Source organism: Epinephelus lanceolatus, chromosome 23 (assembly GCF_041903045.1).
Source record: "Epinephelus lanceolatus isolate andai-2023 chromosome 23, ASM4190304v1, whole genome shotgun sequence".
Taxonomy (NCBI): Eukaryota; Metazoa; Chordata; class Actinopteri; order Perciformes; family Serranidae; genus Epinephelus; species Epinephelus lanceolatus.
In genome coordinates, this window is record NC_135756.1 from 20,789,092 (window position 1) to 20,796,606 (window position 7,515).

Genomic DNA, 7,515 nt, shown 5'->3' on the forward strand with positions numbered 1-7,515 from the left:
GGAAGCTTCTTTTCTGCCTGTGACTGATTGACATATTGTACATGCAGCCTCCTCCATTTTATGTAGCCTTGATTCACTACACCAGTCACCATTTTATTACAAATGCAAAGTATGGAGCTATATTGGGGCCAAATGTTTTGTACTTGAAAAAATAAAATTTGAAACTGAAAATTCAAGTTTTGATCTTAATTTTGTTTTTAAGATTATTTTTGTACATGGGGCGCCGGCACTATCCACTACACTACCGACGCCCCTTGATCTTGAATTTTGAAAAATACAAAAATACATTGATGTATTTTTCAAAAGAGGTGTACAACAATAGGTGTACAAAAAGCTTTTTTCAGGTTAAATATAATTATAGTGTGATTCTAGTTAAAAAGCCCCCCCCCCAAAAAATAAAATAACATCCTTGTCGGACGTATTAAGTATGCTACCACTTGTTCAACAAGCATAAATGTGCATCATATCAGCATAAACAGCGATATTTCCCTGTGCATGTTTTTTATGGCTAGTGACCACAGCGTGCTTGTTACATAAGCAAACAGCTTGTTAAAAACACGCTAAAATTAAAGATGTCTGTGTGTAATCTGTTTCTTAGTTTGCCACAAATCTTAAAATTTGGCAAATTCTTGTAAACTTTAGCTGCTGGCTGAGACAAACCAAACCCTCCCCCCTCTCCTCTCTCTACCTGCAGGCAGTGGCAACTGCTTGAAGTAGTTTGATAGTCAGTAGTCAGAAATATTTATTTTGACAGTAAAGATTTGTTTCAAGACATTATTGAGTTTATATCAGTATTTCCCCTATGCAACTAGCAGCGGCGCACTGCTGCTGATATGACCGCTGCTGCTGATTTTTTTTTTTCTGTCTTCGCTCTTTAGAAACTACAATTATATTATTTGGCGCTACGGACGTTTCATAACCAGGTCAATTCACACACTTTTAAGTAAAGCATATAAAAGAGAGGGCTCTGTCTTATCTCTTCATAAACTAAAGTATTATTTTGCGCGACGGACGCTTCATGTAACATAACAATAGGGTTGTCCCGATCACAATTTTTTTGCACCCGATCCGATACCAGTCCTTTATTTTGAAACCAAGTCCGATACCGAGTCTGATCCGATACTTTGCAAAGCATTAAAGAAAAAAAATGAATGCATCCAAGTTGTCCCATAAGGTTTGTTTTTTATCTAAATAGTATCTGAAAAGCTCATCAGTGGTTCAGCAGCACAAAATGTAAACAAATTCAATATCTTCTTGTCTTCAACAAAGTAGGCCTATATCTTTTGTAGCGGTTTGACACATAAAACAAATATTTTTCTTTTACTCAGTCAAACCCCATAAAGAGGTCCCTTAACACCAAAATTAAACTGTTTTTACCTGGTTTCTGTAGAACAAAATAATTATACTATACTATACAAAAAGACAAATACAACAGTAATCAGTTTCAAGAAGGTATATATTTTTTCCACCAAAGAAAAGAAATGCTCCGTTCTGTTCAGTCAGTTCAATCCAGTTCAAACAAAAAACTCCACTCTGGGATTTCCAAATAACATAACACAGTTCAGTTAAGTTCAATCCACACAGTTTGCTAAACAAAAGAAAACTGCACCTCAGGTTTTCCCGCAAACAAAGAGGTAAAGAAAATCCACGTTTGCTCTGACTCAGTTCAGTTGCAAAATAAATCAACCCGGCCCAAAGGTTCCAAATAAGGAACAATGAAACGGAAAGTAACCCCCGGCTTTTGTGTGGATGAATGCCGTAACGCTCCGGTGTTGTTGCAGGCGTGGAGGCTCCGTAGGATCCCTTGATATCCGTGGCGGAATCTCTGAGGTGAGGCCAGTGGCCAGATGGATGATATTCCACAGGGATGCGCACCAATTTTGCGGACTTTGAGCGGTGTAAAATGCCGTGGCAGGCCGAATACGCAGAGGACTTCTGGCTCATTTCTCACTCAGCGAGTCTCTCGCCATACTAACAGGAGCGGCATTATGTAGGGGCCGGTCTACCTGGGCTCAGCTGATCGAGCCATCCCACTGGCGATAGCACCGGTGGGTGTGTCTGGAGGTACCTCAGTGTCTGGAGGTTAGCAAGCCATCAGCTGACTGTCTTATAAAAAAAATATATTTATAAGATATACAGGATCGCCACACTTTATATATTGGAAAGTGGAGGCAACAGTCAACAGCATAGATGAAAAACCTGGCCATTCTTTTGATTCCTCCGATCTTTTATTACCGATTCCAATTTTGTAAAAATAACGTGATCGGCGGTGACATCCCTACACAACAATATACTTTTTATAGTATTATGTCATCGTGTCATTTCTGTCTCTACAGGGTCTCACTCTCACACACACACACACACACACACACACGGCTCAGGCCACATTTTCCTGACCAAACCTGTCCCCGGTGCAGTTTGTCAGCTGACATAGTTATTGTTATGGACAGTGTGTAAACATCAAAGGGCTGCTGTTACGCACAGACAAACACGCTCCTCCCACAGCAGCGCAGCACGGCACTCATTTGGTGTGGAGCTTGTGTTGCATTCAGGCGTTATCACGTAAATAACAACTTCCAGCACTTAAATAAGTCATAGCACAAAACAGCAGCATGTCAAGTGACTTTTTACTTTATTATATTCAATAAAATTGTATTTTCCTAAATCTTGAGGCACGTCATATGTAAGCTAGACAGACATTTCACCTGCTTATTACTGTGCACACATGTACTGTATGTACTTAGTCCTAAAGAGCCCTTCTGGTGCCAGTAGATCCATAGAAACATCCCAGCAGGCTGTGCTTTGCAAGCATACAAAAAAGTTTCACGCATGTGGAAAAAATAAAAGCAGGACACACTCAAAAACTCACAGACCATTTAAACACCATAGACACCACCGGGAACATCAAATTAACACACGAGGAGGAAACAGAACAATCCATACCCTTTCTGGACATTAAAATTCACCACACAGACAACGGTGACATCAAAATAAAAATCCACAGAAAACCCACACACACAGACCAATATTTACTATGGACATCAGAACACCCCACAACACACAAATTATCAGTGGTCAGAACGCTATATGAACGCGCAGCAATAATAACAGATCCGGAAGACAGCACAGGAAGAAAAAAACATACAGGACGCACTGAAAACATGTCAGTATCTACAATGGGCAATAGAGAAAGGTGCAGGACAGGTAAAAAATAAAGAAACCACACAGCGGGAGAAAAAGATGTACACAAACAAAACAGAATACAGAGGAGCTGTGACGCTACCGTACGTCAAAGGGGTCACTGAACACATTCAGAGAACAATGAGGAAACAACATAAACACACCGGTCAAACCACACACAAAACTATGACAAATTCTGGTACACCCAAAAGACAAGATCGAACAAAACAATAAATGCAACGTCATATACGAGATACCATGCCAATCATGCAATAAAAGACACATCGGGGAGACCAGGAGGAGCTTCAGCACACGTAAAAAAGAACATCAAAAGGAATGCGAGAATGAGAAAAAAATAAGACAAACAAGATCAATATACGAAAAGTCACAACAAGAAACCTACAAATCAGCCATAACAGATCACTGCAAAAGAGAAAACCATCATATGGACTGGGACAAGGCCAGAGTCATACACACCGAGGACAACTGGCAGTGGATCAGGGAGGCTATCGAAATAAGGAAGCAGGGCCCAGGGAAGATGAACAGGGACGAGGGGCCATACATGCTCTCCCACACCTGGAGCAGTGTCCTGGAAAGGCAGTGGACTGACAGCAGGTGGCACGCCTTCCTAATATCAGCTGACTGACAGAGCAGCTAATAAAGACTCCTCACAACCACCAACAAGTTACACTCCTGAGGAAGGCGGAAGTTTCAGAAACTAAAGACATAATGAACACCATTGAACAAGCAGAAACTGTGTTTTAATGAGTCTCTGGAGTCTCCATGTTAATCTAGTCCAGATTTGACAGGTCTAAGCATAGTAGTTTGTGATCTGGACCATTTCTTAATTGAGATGAATAAAACTCGGGATTATGATACCCTGTGATATCTCCCGTCGCAATGGAGTATTAGTTTAATACTTTTTAATACAGAGCAAACAAGACCACAGCAAATAGGCAGAAATAGCAAGACTAAAAAGCTGTTTACCATGAGTAAGGACATTAAGAAAAATATGCCACAGTTAAAATGCCCAAAATTTAGGACAACTGCACTCTATTGATCATTCTCATTTCATCTTCCCCTTGTTTGTTTAATTTTTCAGTTCATGAACTAGTTTGAAAATGAGTCAATATCGCCATCTACAGGCGTTATGCGACATTTAAGGTGGGCCGAGAAATTCCAATCGGAAGCCAACTTCACAATAATTGTGCGCCCACACTTTAATAAAGAAAATAAAATGCCGGCGAAAGTACTTTATATAACGCCCCCATTGCAGGCCTGATGGGTGACGGTGTAAGTTGAGCCACCAGTGAGATGATGGCCGCCAAGTGTGACCTGGGATGGCGGGCTACTCACCCTCAGAGGTCCAGACAGTTTACCCCTATGCTTACTGATCTTTACATCGGCTCCTCACTTAAGTAACGGCGGTCCTCACGCCAAGGTAAGAAGCGGCTCCTCACAGCAGTCCTCATTTATATGAAGAAAAGTCTCTCTTCCCTCGGTGCCAGAGGTGCAGCTGGGCTTTACCTGGTCACCCAGTGCGCTGTCTGGTTTCCTCTCGGCCAAGGTCGGGTTGGAGCGCTAGCTGACGGTTAGCACCCAGGCTAATAAAGTCCAAAGTCTACTAACACTTTCGTATCGATAGCGTTGCTGTTAGCATCAAAGCTAATGAAGTCCAAAGCCAACATGCTAGCCCGACGTTAGAGCGGCTATTAGCTTAACATTAGCTGCAGTTTCACACTAGACTCTGATAGTCTTAACACACTGCATTAATCTCACAATAGCAGCAGCAGCAGTAACTCACTGCATCTTGTAACTTCATTATGACTCTTATTAAAGTTCGTAGACCGCAATTCAGTCGTGTAGACGACCTGAAACCAACTGCCCTCACACACCCCTGCTCACCTTCGATGTCGTCGCCCCACCCCCTAACCCTTCTCCTTCTCCTTCTTCTTCTTCTTCTTCTTTGAGGTTTAACGGCAGCTGACATCCAGTGAGTTGTATTGCTGCCACCTTCAGGATCTACTCATCAATATCTCTGCCTATAGTCTCTTCAGCAGACACTTAAAGAGACAGCGCTTTCCTCTCCTACTTGCTCCCACTCTTAGAATGTCCTTTCCTGAGACCTCCTCCAACCTCATCTCTCTCATCTCTCCCAGCATCTCCCGCCTTTCATTACTGTATTTTTTACAAGACACAATGACGTGTTGTACAGGCTGAGGCTCCAGACACTCAAAACATAAGCCATTGTGGTGTTTCCCTATAATGAGAAGTGTATTGTTTAAGAAAGTGTGGCCAATTCTGTCTTGAAATAGTGACTTCCTACTCATCCCTTCTCTACCACAAGATTTACCTCGATCGGTTACTCTACTGGCCACTGAGAATAAATGCCTGCCTTTCGTCTCTCTCCCATGGTTGCTGCCACTGAGCAATAATTTTGCAATAATATTACAGTACAGGCCAAAAGTTTGGACACACCTTCTCATTCAATGCGTTTTCTTTATCTTCATGACTATTTACATTGTAGATTCTCACTGAAGGCATCAAAACTATGAATGAACACATGTGGAGTTATGTACTTAACAAAAAAAGGTGAAATAACTGAAAACATGTTTTATATTCTAGTTTCTTCAAAATAGCCACCCTTTGCTCTGATTACTGCTTTGCACACTCTTGGCATTCTCTCGATGAGCTTCAAGAGGTAGTCACCTGAAATGGTTTTCCAACAGTCTTGAAGGAGTTCCCAGAGGTGTTTAGCACTTGTTGGCCCCTTTGCCTTCACTCTGCGGTCCAGCTCACCCCAAACCATCTGGATTGGGTTCAGGTCCGGTGACTGTGGAGGCCAGGTCATCTGCCGCAGCACTCCATCACTCTCCTTCTTGGTCAAATAGCCCTTACACAGCCTGGAGGTGTGTTTGGGGTCATTGTCCTGTTGAAAAATAAATGATCGTCCAACTAAATGCAAACTGGATGGGATGGCATGTCGCTGCAGGATGCTGTGGTAGCCATGCTGGTTCAGTGTGCCTTCAATTTTGAATAAATCCCCAACAGTGTCACCAGCAAAACACCCCCACACCATCACACCTCCTCCTCCATGCTTCACAGTGGGAACCAGACATGTGGAATCCATCCGTTCACCTTTTCTGCGTCTCACAAAGACATGGCGGTTGGAACCAAAGATCTCAAATTTGGACTCATCAGACCAAAGCACAGATTTCCACTGGTCTAATGTCCATTCCTTGTGTTTCTTGGCCCAAACAAATCTCTTCTGCTTGTTGCCTCTCCTTAGCAGTGGTTTCCTAGCAGCTATTTGACCATGAAGGCCTGATTGGCGCAGTCTCCTCTTAACAGTTGTTCTAGAGATGGGTCTGCTGCTAGAACTCTGTGTGGCATTCATCTGGTCTCTGATCTGAGCTGCTGTTAACTTGCCATTTCTGAGGCTGGTGACTCGGATGAACTTATCCTTAGAAGCAGAGGTCATTCTTGGTCTTCCTTTCCTGGGTCGGTCCTCATGTGTGCCAGTTTCCTTGTAGCGCTTGATGGTTTTTGCGACTCCACTTGAGGACACATTTCAAGTTTTTGCAATTTTCCGGACTGACTGACCTTCATTTCTTAAAGTAATGATGGCCACTCGTTTTTCTTTAGTTAGCTGATTGGTTCTTGCCATAATATGAATTTTAACAGTTGTCCAATAGGGCTGTCGGCTGTGTATTAACCTGACTTCTGCACAACACAACTGATGGTCCCAACCCCATTGATAAAGCAAGAAATTCCACTAATTAACCCTGATAAGGCACACCTGTGAAGTGGAAACCATTTCAGGTGACTACCTCTTGAAGCTCATGGAGAGAATGCCAAGAGTGTGCAAAGCAGTAATCAGAGCAAAGGGTGGCTATTTTGAAGAAACTAGAATATAAAACATGTTTTCAGTTATTTCACCTTTTTTTGTTAAGTACATAACTCCACATGTGTTCATTCATAGTTTTGATGCCTTCAGTGAGAATCTACAATGTAAATAGTCATGAAGATAAAGAAAACGCATTGAATGAGAAGGTGTGTCCAAACTTTTGGCCTGTACTGTATATATAATATTATTGTATATATATAATATAATATTGTTCTCCTCACCACTGCCTGTAATCGTTTATATTCAATCAGGTGTTGATAACTGTGTGTTCTTTTTAGTACTCTGAAAGCTCTATTCCTGTCCTTAACTGCCTTCTCACATTTATCATTTCACCATGGACCTGCTTTCCTTGCCAGTTTTCCTGAGCTTTTTGGAACTGACATCACTGCAGCCATATATATACTCTGCCTCACATCAGTCTCATACTT

The 7,515-nt window shown here is 42.0% G+C and overlaps 1 long non-coding RNA gene across 1 annotated transcript in view; it reads right to left on the reverse strand.

Moving 5' to 3' along the window:
- The window catches only part of LOC117249320 (uncharacterized), a 60,422-nt gene extending 55,315 nt beyond the window's left edge, over positions 1–5,107 (reverse strand). The window contains exon 1 of the long non-coding RNA XR_004500978.2: positions 4,537–5,107. This is a non-coding gene — a long non-coding RNA (uncharacterized LOC117249320). The remainder of the gene's footprint in view (positions 1–4,536) is intronic.
- Between the last annotated feature and the right edge of the window lie 2,408 nt (positions 5,108–7,515).